Genomic DNA, 21,211 nt, shown 5'->3' with positions numbered 1-21,211 from the left:
TTTCTTCTTTGGTGCATTTTTGACTTTTTCTTCCAACCTAAGAACCCACTTTTGCACCTTAATCCGGGTTAGCAGGGGTTCCTGTTCTTCCTGGACTCTTCATCTGTTCTTGGACTTGGTCTCCTCTCTCCACAGGTCTTCAGGTCCAGGAATCCATTGTTGGTGTCTTAAAGTCTTGCTTTGTTTTTGCATAATGCTTCATCACGACTCCTAGTGTGTTCTGAGGAAACTTGCTGTACTTTACTCCTGTTTTCCTGGGTTCTGGGGTGGGGTACCTTACTTACCTTTGGTGTTTTCTTAAACTCCAACTCCCAGAGCCCCCCTACACACTACTCTTGCCTAGGGGGAAACCGACTTTCACATTCCATTATTTTAGTATATGGTTTGTGTGGCCCCTAGGCCCATTCTAGCCTATGGTGATTTTCACTATTTGCACTATTTTATGACTGTGTATTTACCTGATTTTGGTCACTAGTGTACATTTTGTGTGTTTTACTTTCCTCCTAATGGAGTATAGCTTCTAAGATATTTTTGGCCTTGTGTCACTAAAATAAAGTAGCTTTATTTTTGGTAATACTGAGTATTGTCTTTCTTGTGTGAGAGTACTGTGTGACTACAGTGGTATTGCAAGAGATTTGCATGTCTCCTAGTTCAGCCTTGGCTGCTTTGCCTACAAGTACCTCTAGACAGCCTGGCTTCTAGATTCTGCTTACATTTCACTAATAAGGGATAATTGGACCTGCTATAAGGTGTAAGTACCTTAGGTACCCACTACAAACCAGGCCAGCCTCCTACAATAGGGGGGCAGAGAGATGGGACAGTATCTCTTCCATTCAGCTGGGTCGGTGGATGATTTTGTCAGGAGGGGCCTCACTTCAGCGTGTTTCCAGATCTCTGGGAAGGAGGCTTTAGTGATGGAGCTATTCAGGACCTTCCTGAGCTTGTTGCTGATTGTCTTGCCTCCGAGGTTGAAGATGTGGTGGGGCAAGGGTCCATAGGTGGTCCAGAGTGTACAGAGTTCATGATGGAGATAGTATGTGAGCTGGCTGATGATGTCGGAGGTGGATGGTTGGCATTCAAAGTTTTCATAGATAGCTGAGATTTTGTCATGGAAGATGTCCGCAAGGTTGTCGCACACTTCCTGGAAAGGAGTGATGGTGTTCTTGGTGGTTGCAGGGTTGGTGAACTCCTTCACAACGTCTAAGAGTTCTTTGCTGTGGTTTGTGCTGGTTCTGATGCAGTCTGCTAGTGCGTTCTTCTTGATTTCTTTCAGGAGGCGGTGATAGTGGTTGAAGGTGGTTATGAAGGAGGTGTGGTCTTCTGTTTATTTGTTGCTGATGCATCACTTCCTTTCAAGTTTTTGGCAATTGCATTTGGAGGAGTGCAGTTCCTTGGTGAACCAGCTTGTTCTTTTGCTTTGTTCTTTCATCTTGGCTGTCTTGGCGGGGCGATGTGGTCCACCAGAAGAAGCTCTTTGCTGCTTATTCAGGGGCATGTGTAGATCCTGGGTGGTGGTAGCAGAGAATTTCATTCTTCACATGGACTTTGGGGCACAGTGCCAGGGCATGTGAGTCTGGAGATGGTGAAATGTATACTGTGGTGGTCAGAGTATGTGAGTGGTATGGATGTGTCCGATTCTGTTGCTGGAGGTGAGGATGGGGTCAACCGTGTGTCATGCAATGTGGGTAGGGTTGATGACGAGCCGTTTGAGGCCATTGTTGCTCAAGCTTTTCAGGAGGTCGGTGGAGTTGGCGTAGCTGGGGTCCTCGAGGTGGGAGTTGAGGTACCCTAGGAACATGTAGTGCTCGGAATCGATTGCTGGGGAGATGAGTTCTGGGATGGCATTGCAGAAGCCGGGGCATGGTCCTTGTGGCTGTAGGCAAGGGTGCCTCTGATAGTGCTATATCTGTGGTGACTTTAACATCACTTTAATCACACGCTACATGTGTGGAGGGTTTAACATCGCTATAATTACATTCTATCACTGTGGGGACTTGAACATCACTATAATTGCACACTATCTATTAGGCTTGGAACTCCACTGTAATCAAACACTATCTCTGTGGAGACTACAACATGTCAATATACATACATTATCTCTGGATAGGAACATCATTATATTCACACACTAGCTGGGTGTGGGATTGAACCCTGTCTTTACACACAATTTTCTTGAGGATGAGAACACAATTGTCTGCATACACTATTGCAATGGAGACTTAAATATCACAATAACCACATACTATTTGTGTGGGCGCCTGAAAATCACTATAATCACACATAATCTTTGTCGGTACTTGAACTAAAATCACACACTATTGCTGTATGATCTTGGACATCACTACAATCACACACTATCTTTGTGGGGACTTGAACATCACTCTAATTACACATTGGCCATCATTAGGACATTGAGTGATAAAGTGGCGGTAATTACCGCCAAATTATGACCATGGCGGTGATAAATTCCATAGACAGCCAATGTACCACACCAACCGCCAGAGCATCAACACCACTGATTATGGCGGTAGCCGTCAACAGTCAGGTGGAAGACAAAGTACCGCCCATCAGATCATGACCCAGGAAACCACCCTGATTTCCGAGGCAGTACCAACACCATCAAAAGCCTGTCAGAAACACATCACAGAAGACCAAAGACTTACCTTAGGAGACAGAGAAGGACAAAGCTGCCAGGGAACCGGAACTGCAAGTCTTCCTCATGCTCATCCATGCCATAATCCACCTGAAACACCAACGCAGACGAAGATGATGACGGTGAGTATAGCCGCCTAGCAAACAAGGGAGGGAGGGAGGAAAAGAAGAGTGACACACACACACACACATCCTACACAAAACCAGCTGCAGATGAAAAACGACACACGGCATAATAATGCAAGGACAACAAGAAAGCAATGAGAATGTATTGACTGTGAACAGCTGCCAACAGAACCATTTGTATGAAAAACAGATATGTAAAAATGTACACAAAGGGCCAATGCCCAGTCCAAAGTACTAAGGTGCCACAGGGCACAGTCCAAGGCCCAACTCGAATCTTGACTTCATCTGGATAGAACTCTGCAAGGGCATCAGTTTTCAAGTGGGCAGGCACCTCAGGGGGATTTGGGGTGGGGAGCACCTCAGCCGAATACGTGAACAAGCCCATTGGTTCTGGAGGGGGCTCAATGCCCATTTCTCTCTGCTGGTGAGTGCAAGGTCACAATCTCTCAGGTGGGGAACATGCCCACTGGTTCTGGAGGGGGCCCCTTGTACAGCAGTCCCCAGAGGGTGGCCTACATGCCCTTCTCTGGTGGTGAGGTCTGCACTGTGTTATCTGTAGGTGAGTGCTGCACTGTGTCAGCAGGTGAAGGTGCCTCCTGTGTTCTTCTGCTGGAGGTGAGAGCTGCACTTTCTCAGCGGGTGAAGGTACCTCCTGGGAAGCCTCTGCAGGAGGAGTGGGCTGCACTTCCTCAGCTGGCGGTGAGGGCTCTGTGACCACTGGTGGTGGTGGTATCACCCTGACAGCCTCTGATGGTGGTGAGGGCTGCACTGTGTCAGCAGGTGAAGGTGCCTCCTGGGCACCCTCTGCCGAAGGTGAGGGCTGTACTGCCTTAGCAGGTGAAGGTGTCTCCTGGGCAGCCTCTGCAGGAGTAGGCTGCACTTCCTCAACTGTTGGTGAGGGCTCCGTGACCACTGGTGGTGGTGTCACCTTGACAGCCTCTGCTGGAGGTGAGGGTTGCATTGTGTCAGCAGGTAAAGGTGCCTCCTGGGCAGCCTCTGCAGGAGGAGTAGGCTGTACTTCCACAGCTGGTGGTAAGGGCTCCGTGACCACTGGTGGTGGTGTCACCTGTCAGCCTCTGCTGGAATCGAGGTCTTCTTCCCCTTCATGGCAGGAGGTGTGGGATCCTTAGCCTTCCTGGCAGGGGTTGAGGGCTTCTTCCCCTTCATGGCAGGAGGTGCGGGCCCCCTAGCCTTCCTCACAGGAGTTGAGGGCTTCTTCCCCTCCATGGCAGGAGGTGCGGGCTCGTGCCCCTTCATGGCAGGAGTTGAGGGCTTCTTCACCTTCATGGCAGGAGGTTTGGGATCCTTAACCTTCCTGGCCGGTGGAGTGGGATCCTTCACGACTAGGAGGTGCCTCCACTGTCCGCGTGGACTGTTTGGCTGAGGTGCTGGGCTTGGTCGTTGGGACCCTGCTCTTACAGGCAGGACGGGGGGAGGGGGAGGGAAGAGGTCAACTTGGGCAAAGAAAAGCTTCTTAGGGACAGTGGGGCGGAATGTGGGAGGAGGGATGGGAGTGGCGGTAGAGGGAGTGGCTGTTGGAGGTGTATGTCTGTTGGACCTGGCTGCAGGTGCATGGGAAATGTGCTGATGTGAGGTGGATGGCTGTTGGGTGTCTGAGTACTTGCGTTTGTGTCCTTTAGGAGGGGGGCACAGACAGGGTGGGAAAGGACACAGGGGGACATGTGGATGTATGTAGTGGAGGTGTTTGCTAGTAAGGTGTGTGTGTTATTTGGTGTGGTGATGCTGCTGGTGGATGTTAAAGCAGTGCATGCAGGTGTGAGTATGGACGTGACTGTGAGGGAGGTGGAAGAGGAGGAGGAGGGGGAGACAGTGGATGTGGTTGGCTGCAACTGTCAAGTGTTTGCGTGAGTGCTTGTGGTGCCTGTGTTTGACTGTGCCACTCTTGTGTGTTGTCTTGTGTGTATGCTTGTCTGTATGTGTGCATTGGATGGGTTGGGTTTGAGGAGACTGGGACGTCGTAGTTGGAGGGGGGACAGTAAGGACAGGGACAATGGCTGCCATCAGAGAGGAGGCCAGAGACTGAATTGATCTCTGTTGGGCCGCCAATCCACTGTGGATGCACTCCAGGAATGCATTGCAGGGCCTGATGTGCCTGGGGCGAAGGAGATGCCCACCCTCCTGGGTGAGCGGGAACGGGCAACTTGCTGAGGGGCTACTGGGAGGACGGTGCTGGTACGGGGGTGGCGGCTGTATCTGCAGCTGGGGTGGTCACAGAGGTGTCCGCCACCACCAGGGAGCTTCCATCGGAGGAGGTATCCGAGTCTGTGTTGTCGACTCCTGTCTCCGATGTGGTGCTCCCATCGCCCTCCGCCCCACTGGTTCCCTTGGCGTCGGTGGACTCTGCCTTCAGAGCCCTATGGGATGCACCTCCCTCTGTCGCTGGTGCCTCTGCTCCTCCGCCAGATTATGCTAATGCACACATGGACAGGATGATAGAAGAAAAAATTGGGAAGAGAGAGAAAGGAAACACTGGGTCAATTACTGCACCAACACCACGGTTGGCATACACAGCACCGTCACAAACAGGGATCAGGACTGAGCACTATGCATTCACTGCCAGTGATTTGGCTAGATGCCACAGCAAGATGAGGGCCATACACCCCCAACTGCACCCCTCCTGGGACCCACAAAGGCAGGACTGACTTGGAATGCTAACAAACTAGGTTATCTGTATTTGCCATAAACCCATAACCCTTGAGCTGGATCACGTTGCAATGTCTGACCTGGCATTAAGGGGCACCCACTAACTCACACCCAACACCCAGATCCCATGCCACCTACCAATTATTGTAGTAATGCCCACTGTATTCACCCCCTTGTAGCTGATGTGATGCCCTCAAGCACCCATCCAGCTCTGGGTAGGCCACCACCAGTATGCGGGCCATCAGGGGGGTCAGGTTCCGACGGGCACCCCTTCCTCGTTGGGAGGCCATCCCCAGCTGGGCCTCGCATCTCAGGTCCTCCCACTGTTTCTGACAGTGGGTGCACCGCCTGCCATAGACACTCAGGGTCCGCATGTCCTTGGCGATGGCATGCCATAATCCCTTCTTTTGATGGGCGCTGACCTGCAGAGGTAATACAGACAGAAGGACACCATTACACATACAACCCAGCCTGTCACAGATATGGCCCACCAGTCCTGTTTCCATGACCATTGGCACACACATCGCCCGGCGCACACCATGTACACCACCACAAGACATCCCCCCCCGATGACACAATGCTTGCATCCTTCACACATGCATTGTGTCCAAGGTGTACTCACCTGTTGGTGTGGAGGCCCATACAGCAGTCTGTACTGGGGAAGGACCCCATCCACCAATTGCTCCAATTTGTCTGCAGTGAAGGCAGGGGCCCTGTCCCCGGTCACACAAGCCCTGGAGGTTCCTGACACAGGTCACAGCAGCACACGCAGTGTAGGTGTTGTCCTGTTAAAGGTCACGAAACAAGCGAGGAATCTGATGGAAAATGGCAGTCACGTCCGCAGCGGAGTACACCGTCACCGCCAGAGCTGATCCTCATTGGCCACTGTACTCCATAAAGCCCCATATTATCCAATGAGGAATTGCACCGCGGTGCAAGACCGTCTTCCGCCACAACGCCCAGCATCAGCAGAGTTACCTCACTTCCATCTGTCCATACATAAAGGCATGCTGTTGCCATTTCATGGTGGTGGGCAACGATCATATCAACCTTAACTGTGTCACAGCCTAGATTAGCACATATCTCACCATTCCCACTGTCCCATCACATAAATGCAATATGTACACTGAGGTGGTAGCTCCGTTGTTCAAATTTTGGCAGCCGACTCACTCTTGTGTCCCTTAGGTACCTACCGCTGCAGATGAATAGGAGGAGGAGGAGGCAAACCCCTGTGTACAGACCCCTTGTGGACTTGGCTACACTGGAGGACAGGCACATTATACTCACCTATAGACTGGACAGGGCCACAATCACAAAGCTGTGTGCCCATTTGGAGCCTGACCTGATATCTGCTATCTGTCATCCAACTGGGATCCCCCTCTTTTGCAAGTGCTATCAGTGCTCCATTTCCTGGCAACTGGTTCTTTCCAATTGGCAGTCGGCTTGGCATCAGGAATGTCACAGCCAATGTCTTCAATCGTGCTGGCAAGGGTATTGTCTGCCCTGGTGAAACACATGTGTAGCTACATAGCTTTCCTCCAGGTGGAAGATCTGGCCACTGTGAAGATCAGCTTCTATGCAATGGGACATTCCCCCAATATTGTTGGGGCGATTGACAGGACATATATCTCGTTAGTCCCCTCCCCGCCAGAATGAACAGGTGTTCAGGAATCGTAAGAGTTTCCACTCACTGTATGTGCAAATGGTGTGCCTTGTGGACCAGTACATCTCCCACGTCACTGCCAAGTGTCCTAGGTTGGTGCATGACGCCTTTCTCCTGAGGAATAGCAGCATCCTAAATGTGATGGCCCAACTACAGAGGCACAGGGTGTGGCTAATAGGTGAGCCATGGTCCCCACCCACATTTGTTAGTATATGCCTTCAGGTGTCATCCCCATAGCATTGTGTGAGGCTAAATGTTGACCCTCAATACTTGCAAGTGACTCTGTCTACCCAAACCTATTGTGGCTGCTGACCCCTGTGAGGAATGCCAGGACAGGGACTGAGGAACATTATAATAAGGCACATGGGCGAACCAGAAGGATCATCGAGAGGACCTTTGGGCTCCTGAAGGCCAGGTTTAGGTGCCTTCATCTGACAGGTGGATCCCTGTACTGCTCACCCGGGAAGGTCTGCCGGATAGTAGTGGCATGCTACATGTTGCACAACCTGGCCCTCAGATGGCATGTACCTTTTCTGCAGGAAGAGGAGACTGGCGATGCCCCTGTGGCAGCAGTGGACCCAGAGGACAGTGAGGGTGAGGAGGCAGAGGATGAGGATCAGGATAACTAAACATCAGTTATATGTCAATACTCCCAATGACACACAGGTGAGACAGTGCAACTGACCATTCCTCTGACTATTGATGTTTTCTGTGTGGCTGTAGTATGATGGCATTAACTTACTTTGCATCTCAGCTTACTGTCACCTATGGCTTGTCATTTTACAGAAGTTGGTGAGATAACAACTGTGTACGGATGTGATGACTACAGTTAGTTACAGGCCATTATTTCTATGCTCTCACTGTGTTCAGATCATTTGCACTAGATGTGACTGTTTCCATAAATGCACATTTTCAACTCACAAAATGCTAGTAGTCAAGTTGTGTTCAAGGGTGTTTATTGTAGTGGTATGAAATTGAGGGAAAAATGTAATGGAAAGGGGTGATAGCAGAGACACATCCAGGGTATTGTTCCAGTCTGTTTGTAGCACAGGCCCGGTGTCCAAGGGGCCATAGGAAGGGAAGCAAAGGCAGTTCAAAGTGGACAAGGTGACAGGGTGGGACACAATGGGGACAATCAGGAGTCTCATTTCCTGGCAGAGGTCTTGGCAAGTGTCTCTGGCTTCTGTCCGGTTCGCAGGGAACATTTGCAGGGTGGTTCACCTTCTGCAGGGGGAGGTATGCTGGTGGCCTGTGGGTCCTGTGGCGGGGCTTCCTGCCCACTAGCTGCAGCAGTAGTGGAGGGCTGGTCAATGGACTGGCTAGTGTTAGAGGCCTGCTGCTGTGCTGTTGCTTCCCTCATTATTTTGGCCAGGTCTGCCAGCAACCCTCCTATGGAGATCAAGGTGGTGTTGATGGCCTGCAAGTCCTCCCTGAACCCCTGATACTGTTCCTCCTGCGGCCGCCTGTTCTCCTGCACGTTGTCAAGGATCTGGCCCATCCTGTCCTGGGAATATTGGTAGGCTCCCAGGATCTCGATGAGTGCCTCCTGGAGAGTCGGTTCCTTGGGCCTGTCCTCCCCCTGGTGCACAGCGGTCCTCCAAGTGTCCCTGTTGTCCTGTGCCTCTGTCCCCTGAACGATGTTGCCCACTGCCATTGACCCCAGGTCCCTGATTGTCTTGGGGGCGAGGTGTGGACTGGGGTCCCTGTACAGGTGGGAACACTGCTGATTGACCTGTCCTGGGGACAGAGGTGTGGGTACGCTGGGTGGGTGCTGTGGTGTTGGATACTGAACAGTGGGCTGGGGTGACCGACTCCAGTCGTCCCTGATGGGCCAGGTTGTTGGTCCAGATCCTGAAGTCCAGAGTTATTGTCATCACTGGGGGCATCTTCAGTTGGGGGACTGGATAGTCATGGCACCTCTCTGCTGACATTGGCTGGGGCACCTGTGGTGATGTAAGTGATCTATTATGGTTCATGTCTGTGACATATTGTACATCCCTGGCTTCCCCTCTATCGTTGCTGTTGCCCTGCCACCTTTGTTTGTGTATGGCGATGTATTGTGGGATTGTTAGTTTCCCTATGCTGTGCATGCTTTAGTGATGGGCGTCCATGTAGGGCTGTCCATGCATTGGTATGGTATGCAGGATTTGGCATTGGGGTTAGTCAGATGTGTAAGTGCAGTGTGTGGGATGGAGTAGAGTGATGGGGTGAGGATGGGGGGGGTGTGATGGCATGAAGGTATGGTAAGTAGTAAATATTGACTCACCAGTGTCCAATCCTCTGGCTACTCCAGCGAGTCCCTCAGGATGCAGTAATGCCAAGACTTGCTCCTCCCATACTGTAAGCTGTGGGGGAGGAGGTGGGGGTCCACTGCCAGTCTTCTGTATGGCGAGCTGGTGCCTTGCTGCCACAGAACGTACATTCCCCAGTGGGTCATTCCACATCTTCCTGATGTCGTCCCTTGTTCTTGGATGTTGTTCCACGGCGTTCACCCTGTCCGTGATTTTCCGCCATAGCTCCATCTTCCTGGCAATGGATATTTGCTGTACCTGTGCTCCAAACAGCTGTGGCTCCACCCTGACTATGTCCTCCACCATGACCTGTAACTCCTAATCAGTGAAATGGGGGTGCCTTAGTAGGGACATGGGTGTTGTGTGGTGTGTGTTGTGAGAGTGTGCCAAATAATGTAGGGGTGTGTGTGATGTGGGGTGTGTGAGGGGTGTATTTGGTGTGTGTCTCTAGTTGTCTGTGTGCTGTTTGTGTCAATCTCCTGGCAGTAATTGTTGTTTGTAATGGGTTGTGGGGAAATTGGGTGTTTTATGGTGTTGTGGGTGTTGTGTGTGTATGAGTGTCAGGTGTGTTGGCCAATGTAGTGTTATTTTGTATGTGGGTGCCCATTCTGAGCACGGCGGTATGTACCGCCAATGGTTTACCGCCACTGAATGTCCGCCGTGGAGATTAGTGGGTCATGATGTGGTGGGCATTGTTTTGTTGGCGTAACAGTATGGGTGTTGGTACTGCCACTTTAGCACTGACCTTTGGGCTGGCGGATTTGTGTATGTGGCAGTATTCGGTCAGATTGGGGTGTGTGTGTGTGTGTCATATTATGAGGAACAGATATTCGCCACTGTGGCATTATGCTGGCGGCCGTCACCGTGGCGGTAAGCAGGATTTACCACCAATGTCACAATGAGGGCCATTATCACTGTGGACTTAATCACTACAATCACACAATATCTTTGTGGGGAACTGAACAGCAATACTATCACTCACCGTCTTTGTGAGAACATGAACATGATTGCCTTAATACACTGTCATTGTGGGGACGTGAACATTCCTATAATCAAACACAATCTATGTTTGGACATGAACATCATAATCTTCACACACTTCCTGTGCGGATTGAACATTGCTTTACACACTACTTCAGAGGGGATGTGAACACAATTGTCTTCACAAACTATCTCTATTGGGAGTTAAAAATCACAATAACCACACACTATTGTTGTGAGGACTTGAGGATCACTATAATTGCACATGATCTCTAAGGGGTTATGAACATGACTACAATCACAAATTATATTTGGGGAGACCTAAAAATCACTATAGTTACACACTATCTCCGTGGAGACGTATACCTCACTATAATCACACACTATCTATGTGGGGACTTGACCTTACTAAACCACGCACTATCTTTGCGGAGACCTGAACATTCCTCTAATCATATACAATTTGTGTGTGGGCTCGAACATCCTCATGCTCACATACTACCTGTTTGGATAATTGAACTTTGGTTGCATGCATTTGTAAGGAAATGCCTCCTTGGAATGGTTACCCTCTGACTTTTTGCCTTTGTTGATGCTAAGTTATGATTTGAAAGTGTGCTGGGACCCTGCTAACCAGGCCTAACCAGTGTTCTTCCCCTAAACTGTACCTTTGTCTCCACAATTGGCACAACCCTGGCACCCAGGTAAGCCCTTTGTAACTGCTACCCGTGGTACCAAGGGCCCTGATGCCAGGGAAGGTACCTAAAGTCTGCAGCACGTCTTATGCCATCCTAGGGACCCCTCACTCAGCACATACACACTGCTTTCCAGCTTGTGTGTGCTGGTGGGGAGAAAATGACTAAGTCGACATGGCACTCCCCACAGAGTGCCATGCCAACCTCACACTGCCTGTGACATAGGTAAGTCACCCCTCTAGCAGGACTTACAGCCCTAAGGCAGGGTGCACTATACCACAAGGTGACCTGAGCTGAGGTGACTCTTAATTTTAGAAATCCTCCATCTTGTAGAAGGAGGATTCCCCCAATAGGATTAGGGATGTGCCCCACTCCCCACAGGGAGGAGGCACAAAGAGGGTGTAGCCACCCTCAGGGCCAGTAGCCATTGGCTACTGCCCTCCCAGAACTAAACACACCCTTAAATTCAGTATTTAGGGGTTCCCAGAACCGAGGAAGATAGATTCCTGCAACCTAAAGAAGAAGAAGGACTGCTGACCTGAAGCCCTGCAGTGAAGCCGGAGATGACAACTGATTTGGCCACAGCCCCACCGGCCTGTCTCCCTACTTCTAAGAAAACTGCAACAGCGACGCATCCAACAGGGTCCAGCGACCTCTGAAGCCTCAGAGGACTACCCTGCATCTAAAAGACCAAAAAACTCCCGAGAACAGCACCCCTGTTCAAGAAACTGCAACTCTTTGCAACAAAGAAACAACTTTTAAAGACCACACGTTTCCCGCCGGAAGCGTGTGACTTTCCACTCTGCACCCGACGCCCCCGGCTCGACCTGCAGAAAACTAACACTACAGGGAGGACTCCCCGGCGACTGCGAGCCGTGAGTAGCCAGAGTTGACCCCCCCCTGAGCCCCCACAGCGACGCCTGCAGAGGAAATCCCCCTGACCGCGACTGCCTGCTTCAAGGAACCAGACGCCTGGAAACCACACTGCACCCTCAGCCCCCAGGACCTGAATGAACCGAACTCCATTGCAGGAGCGGCCCCCAGGTGACCCTCTGCCTAGCCCAGGTGGTGGCTACCCCGAGGAGCCCCCCTTGTGCCTGCCTGCATCGTTGAAGAGACCCCCGGGTCTCCCCATTGATTCCTATTAGAAACCCGACACCTGTTTGCACTCTGCACCCGGCCGTCCCTATGCCGCTGAGGGTGTACTTTCTGTGCCTGCTTGTGTCCCCGCCGGTGCCCTACAAAACCCCCCTGGTCTGCCCTCCGAAGACGCAGGTACTTACCTGCTGGCAGACTGGCACCGGGGCACCCCTATTTCCATTGAAGCCTATGTGTTTTGGGCACCACTTTGACCTCTGCACCTGACCGGCCCTGAGCTGCTGGTGTGGTAACTTTGGGGTTGCCTTGAACCCCCAACGGTGGGCTACCTTGGACCCAATTTTGAACCCTGTAAATGTTTTACTTACCTGTGAACTTAACATTTACTTACCACCCCCAGGAACTGTTGATTTGTGCAGTGTCTACTTTTAAAATAGCGTATTGCCATTTTTGTCAAAACTGTACATGCTACTGTGATTATTCAAAGTCCCTAGAATACCTGAGTGAAATACCTTTCATTTAAAGTATTGTTTGTAAATCTTGAACCTGTGGTTCTTAAAATAAACTAAGAAAATATATTTTTCTATATAAAAACCTATTGGCCTGGAATTTGTCCTTGAGTGTGTGTTCCTCATTTATTGCCTGTGTGTACAACAAATACTTAACACTACCCTCTGATAAGCCTACTGCTCGACCACACTACCACAAAATAGAGCATTAGAATTATCTCTTTTTGCCACTATCTTACTTCTAAGGGGAACCCTTGGTCTCTGTGCACACTATTTCTTACTTTGAAATGGTACATACAGAGCCAGCTTCCTACATTGGTGGCAGCGGTAGGATGTACTTTAGTCTGATTGTCAGTATTGGTGACTGGATAAGTTTGTCCAGTCAGGTACTGTCCTGGGGAAACCAGTGTGTCTGTCACCGTTGTGACACTGGCACCTGTAACCCTCAGGGCTTCTACACTAGTCCCATTAATTAGGAGTTGCTGCCTGTATTTTTGCATATTAGGAGGCCAAGCAGCCAGTGTGGCTAAGTCCACCCCACCCTCAGAGAATAATGTAGCTTCAGTGTGAACCCTGATTTGTTCTGGGCGCACTGTTGATCCCACCTGGAGACTGGCTATTCCAGTGCTAACTGGAGTAGTAGTGGAAGTGGAACCTTTCTTGGGACAGGCCTTGTCTCCTGTTTGGTGTCCCTGCTGATCACAGCTACGACACCAGGCCTTTTCGGGATCAAAGGTTTTACCCTTGTACCTAAATGAGGATTGTGAAGAGGGTTTGGACCCTCCCTCCTGAGCAGGTTTTTGGGGCCCTGTAGAAGACTCTTTACTTTTACCGTTGGATGTCTCAACACTCTTCCCCTTGGGAGTCTTTGTGACCCCTTTCTTTTGGTCACCCCCGTGGAAGTCTTGGTCACCCTAGTCTTGACCCAATGGTCTGCCTTCTTTCCCAATTCTTGGGGAGAAATTGGACCTAGGTCTACCAGATGCTGATGCAGCTTATCATTGAAACAATTACTTAACAGGTGTTCTTTCACAAATAAATTGTACAGCCCATCATAATCATTTACACCACTGTCATTAATCCAACCATCCAGTGCTTTGACTGAGAAGTCAACAAAATCAACCCAGGTCTGGCTCGAGGATTTTTTAGCCCCCCTGAACCTAATCCTGTACTCCTCTGTCGAGAATCCAAAGCCCTCAATCAGGGTAGCCTTCATGAGGTCATAGGATTCTGCATCTTTTCCAGAGAGTGTGAGGAGTTTATTCCTACACTTTCCAGTGAACATTTCCCAAAGGAGAGCACCCCAGTGAGATTTGTTTACTTTTCTGGCTGCACAAGCCCTCTCAAAAGCTGTGAACCATTTGGTGATGTAATCACCATCTTCATATTTTGTTACAATCCCTTTAAGGATTTTTAGCATGTCAGGAGTATCTCTGACCCTATTTAAGTTGCTGCCACCATTGATGGGAGCTAAGACCATCTCTTGTCTTTCCCTTTCTATGGCTAGAAGCTGTCTCTCCAAAGCCAATCTTTTGGCCATCCTGGCTAACAGGAGGTCATCTTCATTGAGGCTGCCCTCAATACTTCCAGAGTTGCTGGACTCCCCTGTGGGAGAAACAGCATCTCTGACTATCACTTGTGGAGTCAGGGTTGGAGGAACCATGGTCTCCCTAACTAGGAGTGGAGGGGGAAAATTGTCCTCCACTTCACTAGCTTCATCCTCTGTAAGGGTATCTTCAGAGGGGTTGTCTCTAACAAACTCTGCCAAGAGCTCCTGGAGCTGTACTTTGGTAGGGTTTGATCCAGTTTTTATCTTTTTGATTTTGCAGAGAGTCCTTAACTCTGACATCCTAAGATGCAGGTAAGGTGTGAGGTTGAGCTCCACCACCATCTCTTCTGCAGTATACATTATTTCTTTAAAAGTTGGGATATTTTTTCAGAATCTAAAACTATCTCTAGAACTTAATCCAAACATTTACAAAACTTTTAAACTCTAAAAGAAATGCTAACAGGGACTAACACAAGGCCCTAGCAGGACTTTTAAAAATGTAGAAAAATAGCTAAAATTTCAAAAATTAGCTTCTAATGACAATTTTTTGAATTTAGTCTTGTGATCAGGTATTGGCTGAGTAGTCCAGCAAATGCAAAGTCTTGTACCCCACCGCTGATTCACCAATGTAGGAAGTTGGCTCTGTATGTACTATTTCAAAGTAAGAAATAGTGTGCACATAGTCCAAGGGTTCCCCTTAGAGGTAAGATAGTGGACTTTTATAAGATAATATTTACACACTATCTCTGTGGAGACTTGAGCATCACAATAACCACACACTATATTGGGGGGTGGGGGGGCTCCATGCACATACTCACACCTGAGCTATATAGGGACATTCCTATATTCATAGACAAACTCAGTTTCATCCGATCATCATCTTTACACACTGTGTGGATATTAGGGATTTGAACAAGATTATCTCCACCCGCTACCTGTGTGGGGAATTGAACATCACTATAATAAAACCTTATGTTTGTGGGCACTTGAACACGTTTAATTTCACATGCCATCTCCGTGAGGACTATAACAGTCCTATAGTAACAAACTATCTATGTGGAGGTTTGAACATCAGTTTCTTTATACACTCTTAGTGTGGGGACTTGAGCAATGTCTTTATACACTACTTCAATGGGGGCTTTTACACAATCATTTTCACACACTATTTCTGTGGAGACTTGAACATTATTTTACTCACAAAATATCTTTATGAGGACTTAGACATGATTATCATCAAGCACCATTCCTGTGAGGACTTGAACATTCCTATGATTATACACTTTCTCTGTTAGGACTTGAGTATCTTTATCTTCACGCTTTACCTCTGTGGGTACTTATGTCAAGATTGTAGACAGCATCTCTGTTGAAAGGCTATGGCGCTGCTATGATCACAAATCACCTTGTTGGGCATCATCACGCATCTTCCCTATGCAGCCCTTAACATTATATGCCACTAGGAAGATGTGGTCTAATAGCTAGTTTGATAAAAATATAAGTAACTAAATAAATGCTGGGTTCTGATTGACCATAGCTTAATTCCATCTATTATTTCTCTATGTGCCAGTTCCCTTATCTCCTAAGATTTTGAGCACTACAACATGAATGGAATGCAGTTTCAGTAGTAGTGGAGAAGTGTGGCACAATGGTTAGAGCAGCAGATCCTGATGCAGAGATCTGGCCCGGGACCAGGGTTCAATTCCTGCCTCGGCGGGTCTTGGGCTCAATTCCCTTGGACCAGATAATTCTCGCCTCGGTGCCTAATCTAATTAATGGGTCCCACTTTGTAACTCTGGGCAATAGCTTGCTTAATCTCCACAACGGCCCTGACAGCGCTTGGATGCTTGGCTTCACCCTGGGGGTGCCTAGGGTGGGTGCCTCAAAGGGAAAAGCCAGGAGGGGTTCTACAGCAGTATGCTTACAGCGCCTTGAGACCCTAACAGGTGAGTAGTGCGCTATACAAGTGCGAAGTTTACAGTTTTAAGTGTGATTTTCCTGTAATCATGTTATATAATATTTTTGATCCTATAACATGATTTTTTTCTTAACATTTTTCTGTTATTAGTATATTTTAAAAACATTGGGAAAGGTTAGTCCCTAGAAGGCAGGTGGGGCGTGGGGGAGGGGGTGAGTGTATGTGTGTGTAGTGAACAATAGTAATCTAAGTTGCCTTCCACATATAATACTAAAATCCTGTTTGAAATAGCCACTGTTCTCCCATTAAACCCAAAGACTGGTCTGGTTGGACAAAAGCTTGTTACAGTTACCTTAGGGCACGCATGAGTTATGGTTACTTGAGATAACTAACTATAACTGGTGAATTTCTTTGGTTTCCTATGTTTGAAATTTGAGCCTAACTATAACGTCCCTGTAACCTTTGTTTTTTTCTGTGAATTTCAGTTTTTTTAAAAATGTATAGTCATCTTCATTATTTTATGGTAATTTTCATTACTATACGTTAATCCAATGGTGCACGCCAGCGGTTGGCCACAGGTCCTGGGCAGGCTCAGCCCAAGGCCAACCCCTTTATTAGCACCCAACCGTGCATGACCTTCGCCCATGCATGGAAGTGGTTGTCCGCAAGGCCTAGCCTGCAGCCAGACTCTGCGGCCAACCCACCCTAACCACCCAACCCCATATAGTGCACGGCCAATTGGCTGTGCACGGTGGGAGCTGGCCGAAGCCCCTCTCTCTGGGTGTGAGACTAGGTGTAAGAGGCTGTATCTGAATAGGAGAGTGGCTGTGAGAGTCTCTGGGTAAGCAAGTGCATGCATCAGTGTCTTGGTGGGTGGCTGTGTCTGCGAATGTCTGTGAGTGGGTGCCTGAGCGTGCCAGTTCGTCTGTGAGTGGATGTGTGAGAATCTGAGTAGGTGTGTGAGTGGGTCTGTGAGTGGCTGTCTGAGGGTCTGAGTGGGGCTGTGAGTTGGTGCATGATGGTCTGGGTGGTGGTCCCCAGGGCTGTGGAGGAGATCAACGGCCCTCCACCACACAAATACATTTTGCCCAGGGAGGTGATGGTCCCCAAGGCGCTGAAAGGGGCTCACGGCCCCCGCCCATTTTTTATGGAGCACCCTGGGAAGGTGGCAGTTCCCAGGGCTATGAGGGTGGAGGACCGCTCCCCCCCCATTACAAATAAACAATGCCCCTGGGATTTGGCCCACCTCGGGGCTTCAAAAAGAGGAATCACAGGACCCTGCGCTTCATTTAAAAAAAAAAAACATTTTTGGCGGATCAATAGATCTGCCATGAACCACGGCGAAAATGTTTAACAAAGGCTTTTTACCCTGAGGGTTCCCTTTGGGACCCCACCACAAGAGCTAAGGGGTCAGGGTGACTCTACCCTGGCCCTTGACTTCATTTGTTTCCTTTTTTCGTTGACCCAGCTACAACCAAGTCCCAAGAAGGCTGCCAACACTTCCTTGTCAAAGTGTTGGCAGCAAATCAGATGTCAGTACAAGATTGGGAGGGTTCGCAGAGCCTTTGCGTCCCTATATATACAAATTTAGATTTCCTTTAATTTCGCAAAAACTACTGAACGGATTAAAGCCAAATAACAAAAAGGGCTCTTTTTGGACCAAGAGCTACCTTTCTGACAAATTTGGTGTATTCTGTCCAGTTGTTTTGGTGCTATCACTGTTCAAAATCCCTATGGAACAATAAATGGGGAAACGCGTTTTGTGACCCCTCCTTTTCCTTAGACCCTGCTTGACAGATCACCCCGAAACTTTCCAGACAGCAGCTGAAGTGAGCTTTGTATATTCTTGGAAAGATTCTTCGTGAAGATTCATCAAACGGCATCAAAGTTATTAGCAAAAAAAAAATGCTCTTTCTATAGAAACTAAGTGCTAACTATAACTCCCTAAGTGCGACCGCTACTCTAATATATGGAAAATGTCACTTACGCAGTGTACCTCTGTTCGTGGCATGTAGTGCTTCAGATTCATATGCTTTGCATATGTTCGTCATCTAGTGTTGGGCTTGGAGTGTTACAAGTTGTTTTTTTGCGAAGAAGCTTTTTTCGAGTCCCAAGATTGGACGACGACTCCTCTCTGTGATAGTGCACATGGGCATTGAGTCTTTTGTTAGATTGTTTTCTCACAAGAGGGTGAAGTAAGGAGTGAGGAATTGTATATGTACATTATATAGTAAATACAGATGTCCATGCAATGTATATACATAGTTACATTAGAAAATACCACAACAGCGATAGGCTTCCATGGAGGAGGGAGGGTGCATGTGAATCTGCAGCACTACATGCACGAACAGATGTACATTATGTAAGTGACATTTTCCATTCTATGGCATGTGTAGCTGCAGATACACATGCTTTGCATAGACTGGAAAGCAGTCCCTCCTAAAATAAGTGGTGGTTAGCCTGTAAAGAGTTGGAGTAGTTTGAAATAGTGTTTTAAGCACTGCATGTCCAACATTTGCTTGTTGGCGAGATAGCACATCCACACAGTAGTGTTTAGTAAATGTGTGTGGTGTGGACCATGGGGCTGCTTTGCATTTGTCTGCCATTGGTATATTTCCTAGGAATGCCATTGAAGTTCCTTTCTCTCTAGTAGAATGTGCTTTAGGAGTTACTAATAGTTGCCTTTTAGCTTTAAGGTAGCAAGTTTGAATACACTTTACTATCCATCTGGCCAATCCTTGTTTTGAAATAGGATTACCCTTATGAAGCTGTTGAAAAACCACAAAAAGTTGTTTAGATTTTTTAAAATCTCTTGTTCTGTCAATATAATACATGAGAGCTCTTTTGAGGTCAAGAGTGTAGAGAGCTCTTTCAGCAACTGAATCTGGCTGTGGAAAGAAGACGGGCAAATTCCACTGACTGGCTGATGTGAAATGGTGAAACCACTTCTGGTAGAAATTTTGGATTTGTCCTAAGTACTATTTTGTGTTTGTGAATTTGGAAGAGAGATTCTTCTAAAGTGAATGCTTGAATTTCACTAACTCTCCTTAAGGCAGTAATTGCTACCAGGAAAGCAACTTTCCATTAGAGAAATTGAAGAGTGGAAAAATGCATGGGTTCAAATGGTGGACCCATAAGCCTTGTGAGCACATTTTTAAGATTCCAGGCAGAACTAGTGGAATTACTCTTTTAAGGCCTTCCATAAAAGCTTTCATAACAGGAATTCTAAACAAAGAGGTATGCTGTCTGTTTTGGAGGTAGGCTGATATTGCTGTTAAATGAAATTTATTAGATGAATATGCAAGATTTGCTTTATGTAAGTAAAGCAAATAACATACAATATCCAGTATTGATGCTTTAAGTGGATCAATGTTTTTGGGTTGACAGTAATATACAAAACGTTTCCATTTAGCTGCATAGCACTGCCTAGTTGTAGGTTTACGTGCTTACCTTTAGAATGTCCATTCATTCTGATAGAAGCTGTAGATAGCCAAACTCTCTGACCTCAGGAGCCAAATTGCTAGGTGGAGCATGCTGGGATTGGGATGCCTGATCTGACCTTTGTTTTGAGTCAATAGGTCTGGTCTGTTTGGGAGCTCGTGATGTGACACTACAGATAGATCCAACAGTGTTATGTACCAGTGTTGACTTGCCCACGTGGGAGCTATGAGTATGATAGTGACGGAGGTGGGACATATCTTGTTGACCAGAAATGGAATTAATGGGAGAGGGGAAAAGGGTAAGCAAATATTCCTGACCAATTGATCCATAAAGCATTGTGTATGCGAAGTTTGGGCATTTTGCGTTTTTGCTTGTTGCAAAAAGGTCTATGTCTGGTATTCCCCACATGTGAAAGTACTGTTGAATTACTGGTGAGTGAATCTCCCATTTGTGTATTTGTTGCTGCGTCCTGCTTAGGAGGTCTGCTAGTTGGTTGTGTATCCCTGGGATATACTCTGCTAGTAGTTGAATGTGATTGTGAATTGCCCATTTCCAAATTGTCTGTGCTAGAAGGGACAATTGAGATGAACCTGCCCCCCCCCGTTTTTGCAGAGAATACATTGTTGTCATGTTGTCTGTTTTTATTAACACTGTCTTGTGCGCGATCTGTGGCTGGAATGCTTTGAGTGCTAGGAACACTGCTAACAATTCCAAGTGGTTTATGTGGTAAGGCTGCTGGATTGAGTCCCAATCTCCCTGTATAGTAAGATTGTTGAGATGAGCTCCCCAAACTGTCACTGATGCATCTGTGTTGATTATAGTCGGCCGCCCTTTTGATAAGTAGGTGTGATTCCACCATTGCAGAAAGTTGTAAGTCTGACGATCCAACAACACTAGATCGTGAAGTTGACCCTGTGCCTGAGACCATTGTTGAGAGACACTGTTGTAGGGGTCTCATGTTTAGACGTGCATTGGGTACTACTGCTGTGCACGATGACATCATTCTCAATGATTTCATGATAAACCTTACTGTCTAAGTTTGATTGTATTGTAGCTGTGATTTGAGATTGTGGAAAGCTTGAAAACTCTGTGGGTTTGGGTACGCTAATGCTGACTGAGTGTTCAGAATTGCTCTCACATATGGTTGTATTGGCACTGGTTGGAGATGAGCATTTTGTTAATTGAATGTGAACCGTAGACTGTGTAGGGTATCTATTGTGTACTGCGTGTGCTGTTGACAGGTTTGAATGGTGCTGGTGTTTAATGAGCCAGTTGTCCAAATAGGGAAAGACATGTATATGTTGCCTTCTGAGGTATACTGCAACCACTGTGAGGCATTTAGTGAATACCCTTGGTGCTGTTGTTACTCCAAAGGGTAGCACTTGGAACTGGTAACGCCTGTCTGCTATCCCAAATCTTAGATATTTGTGATTTGCTGTATGTATGGGAGTGTGGAAGTAAGCATCTTTTAGATCTAATGCTGACATGTAGTCCTGTTTTTATAGTAGGGGAATGACATCCTGTATAGTGACCATGTAGAAATGCTCTGCGAGGATATACTGATTGAGAGGTCTGAGAGTACCGTCCTTTTTTGGTATAGGTAAGTAGAGAATATACTCCTTTCCCTTGTTGA

This window comes from Pleurodeles waltl, chromosome 3_1 (genome assembly GCF_031143425.1).
Source record: "Pleurodeles waltl isolate 20211129_DDA chromosome 3_1, aPleWal1.hap1.20221129, whole genome shotgun sequence".
Lineage (NCBI taxonomy): Eukaryota > Metazoa > Chordata > Amphibia > Caudata > Salamandridae > Pleurodeles > Pleurodeles waltl.
Note: the sequence above shows the minus strand (reverse complement) of the source record.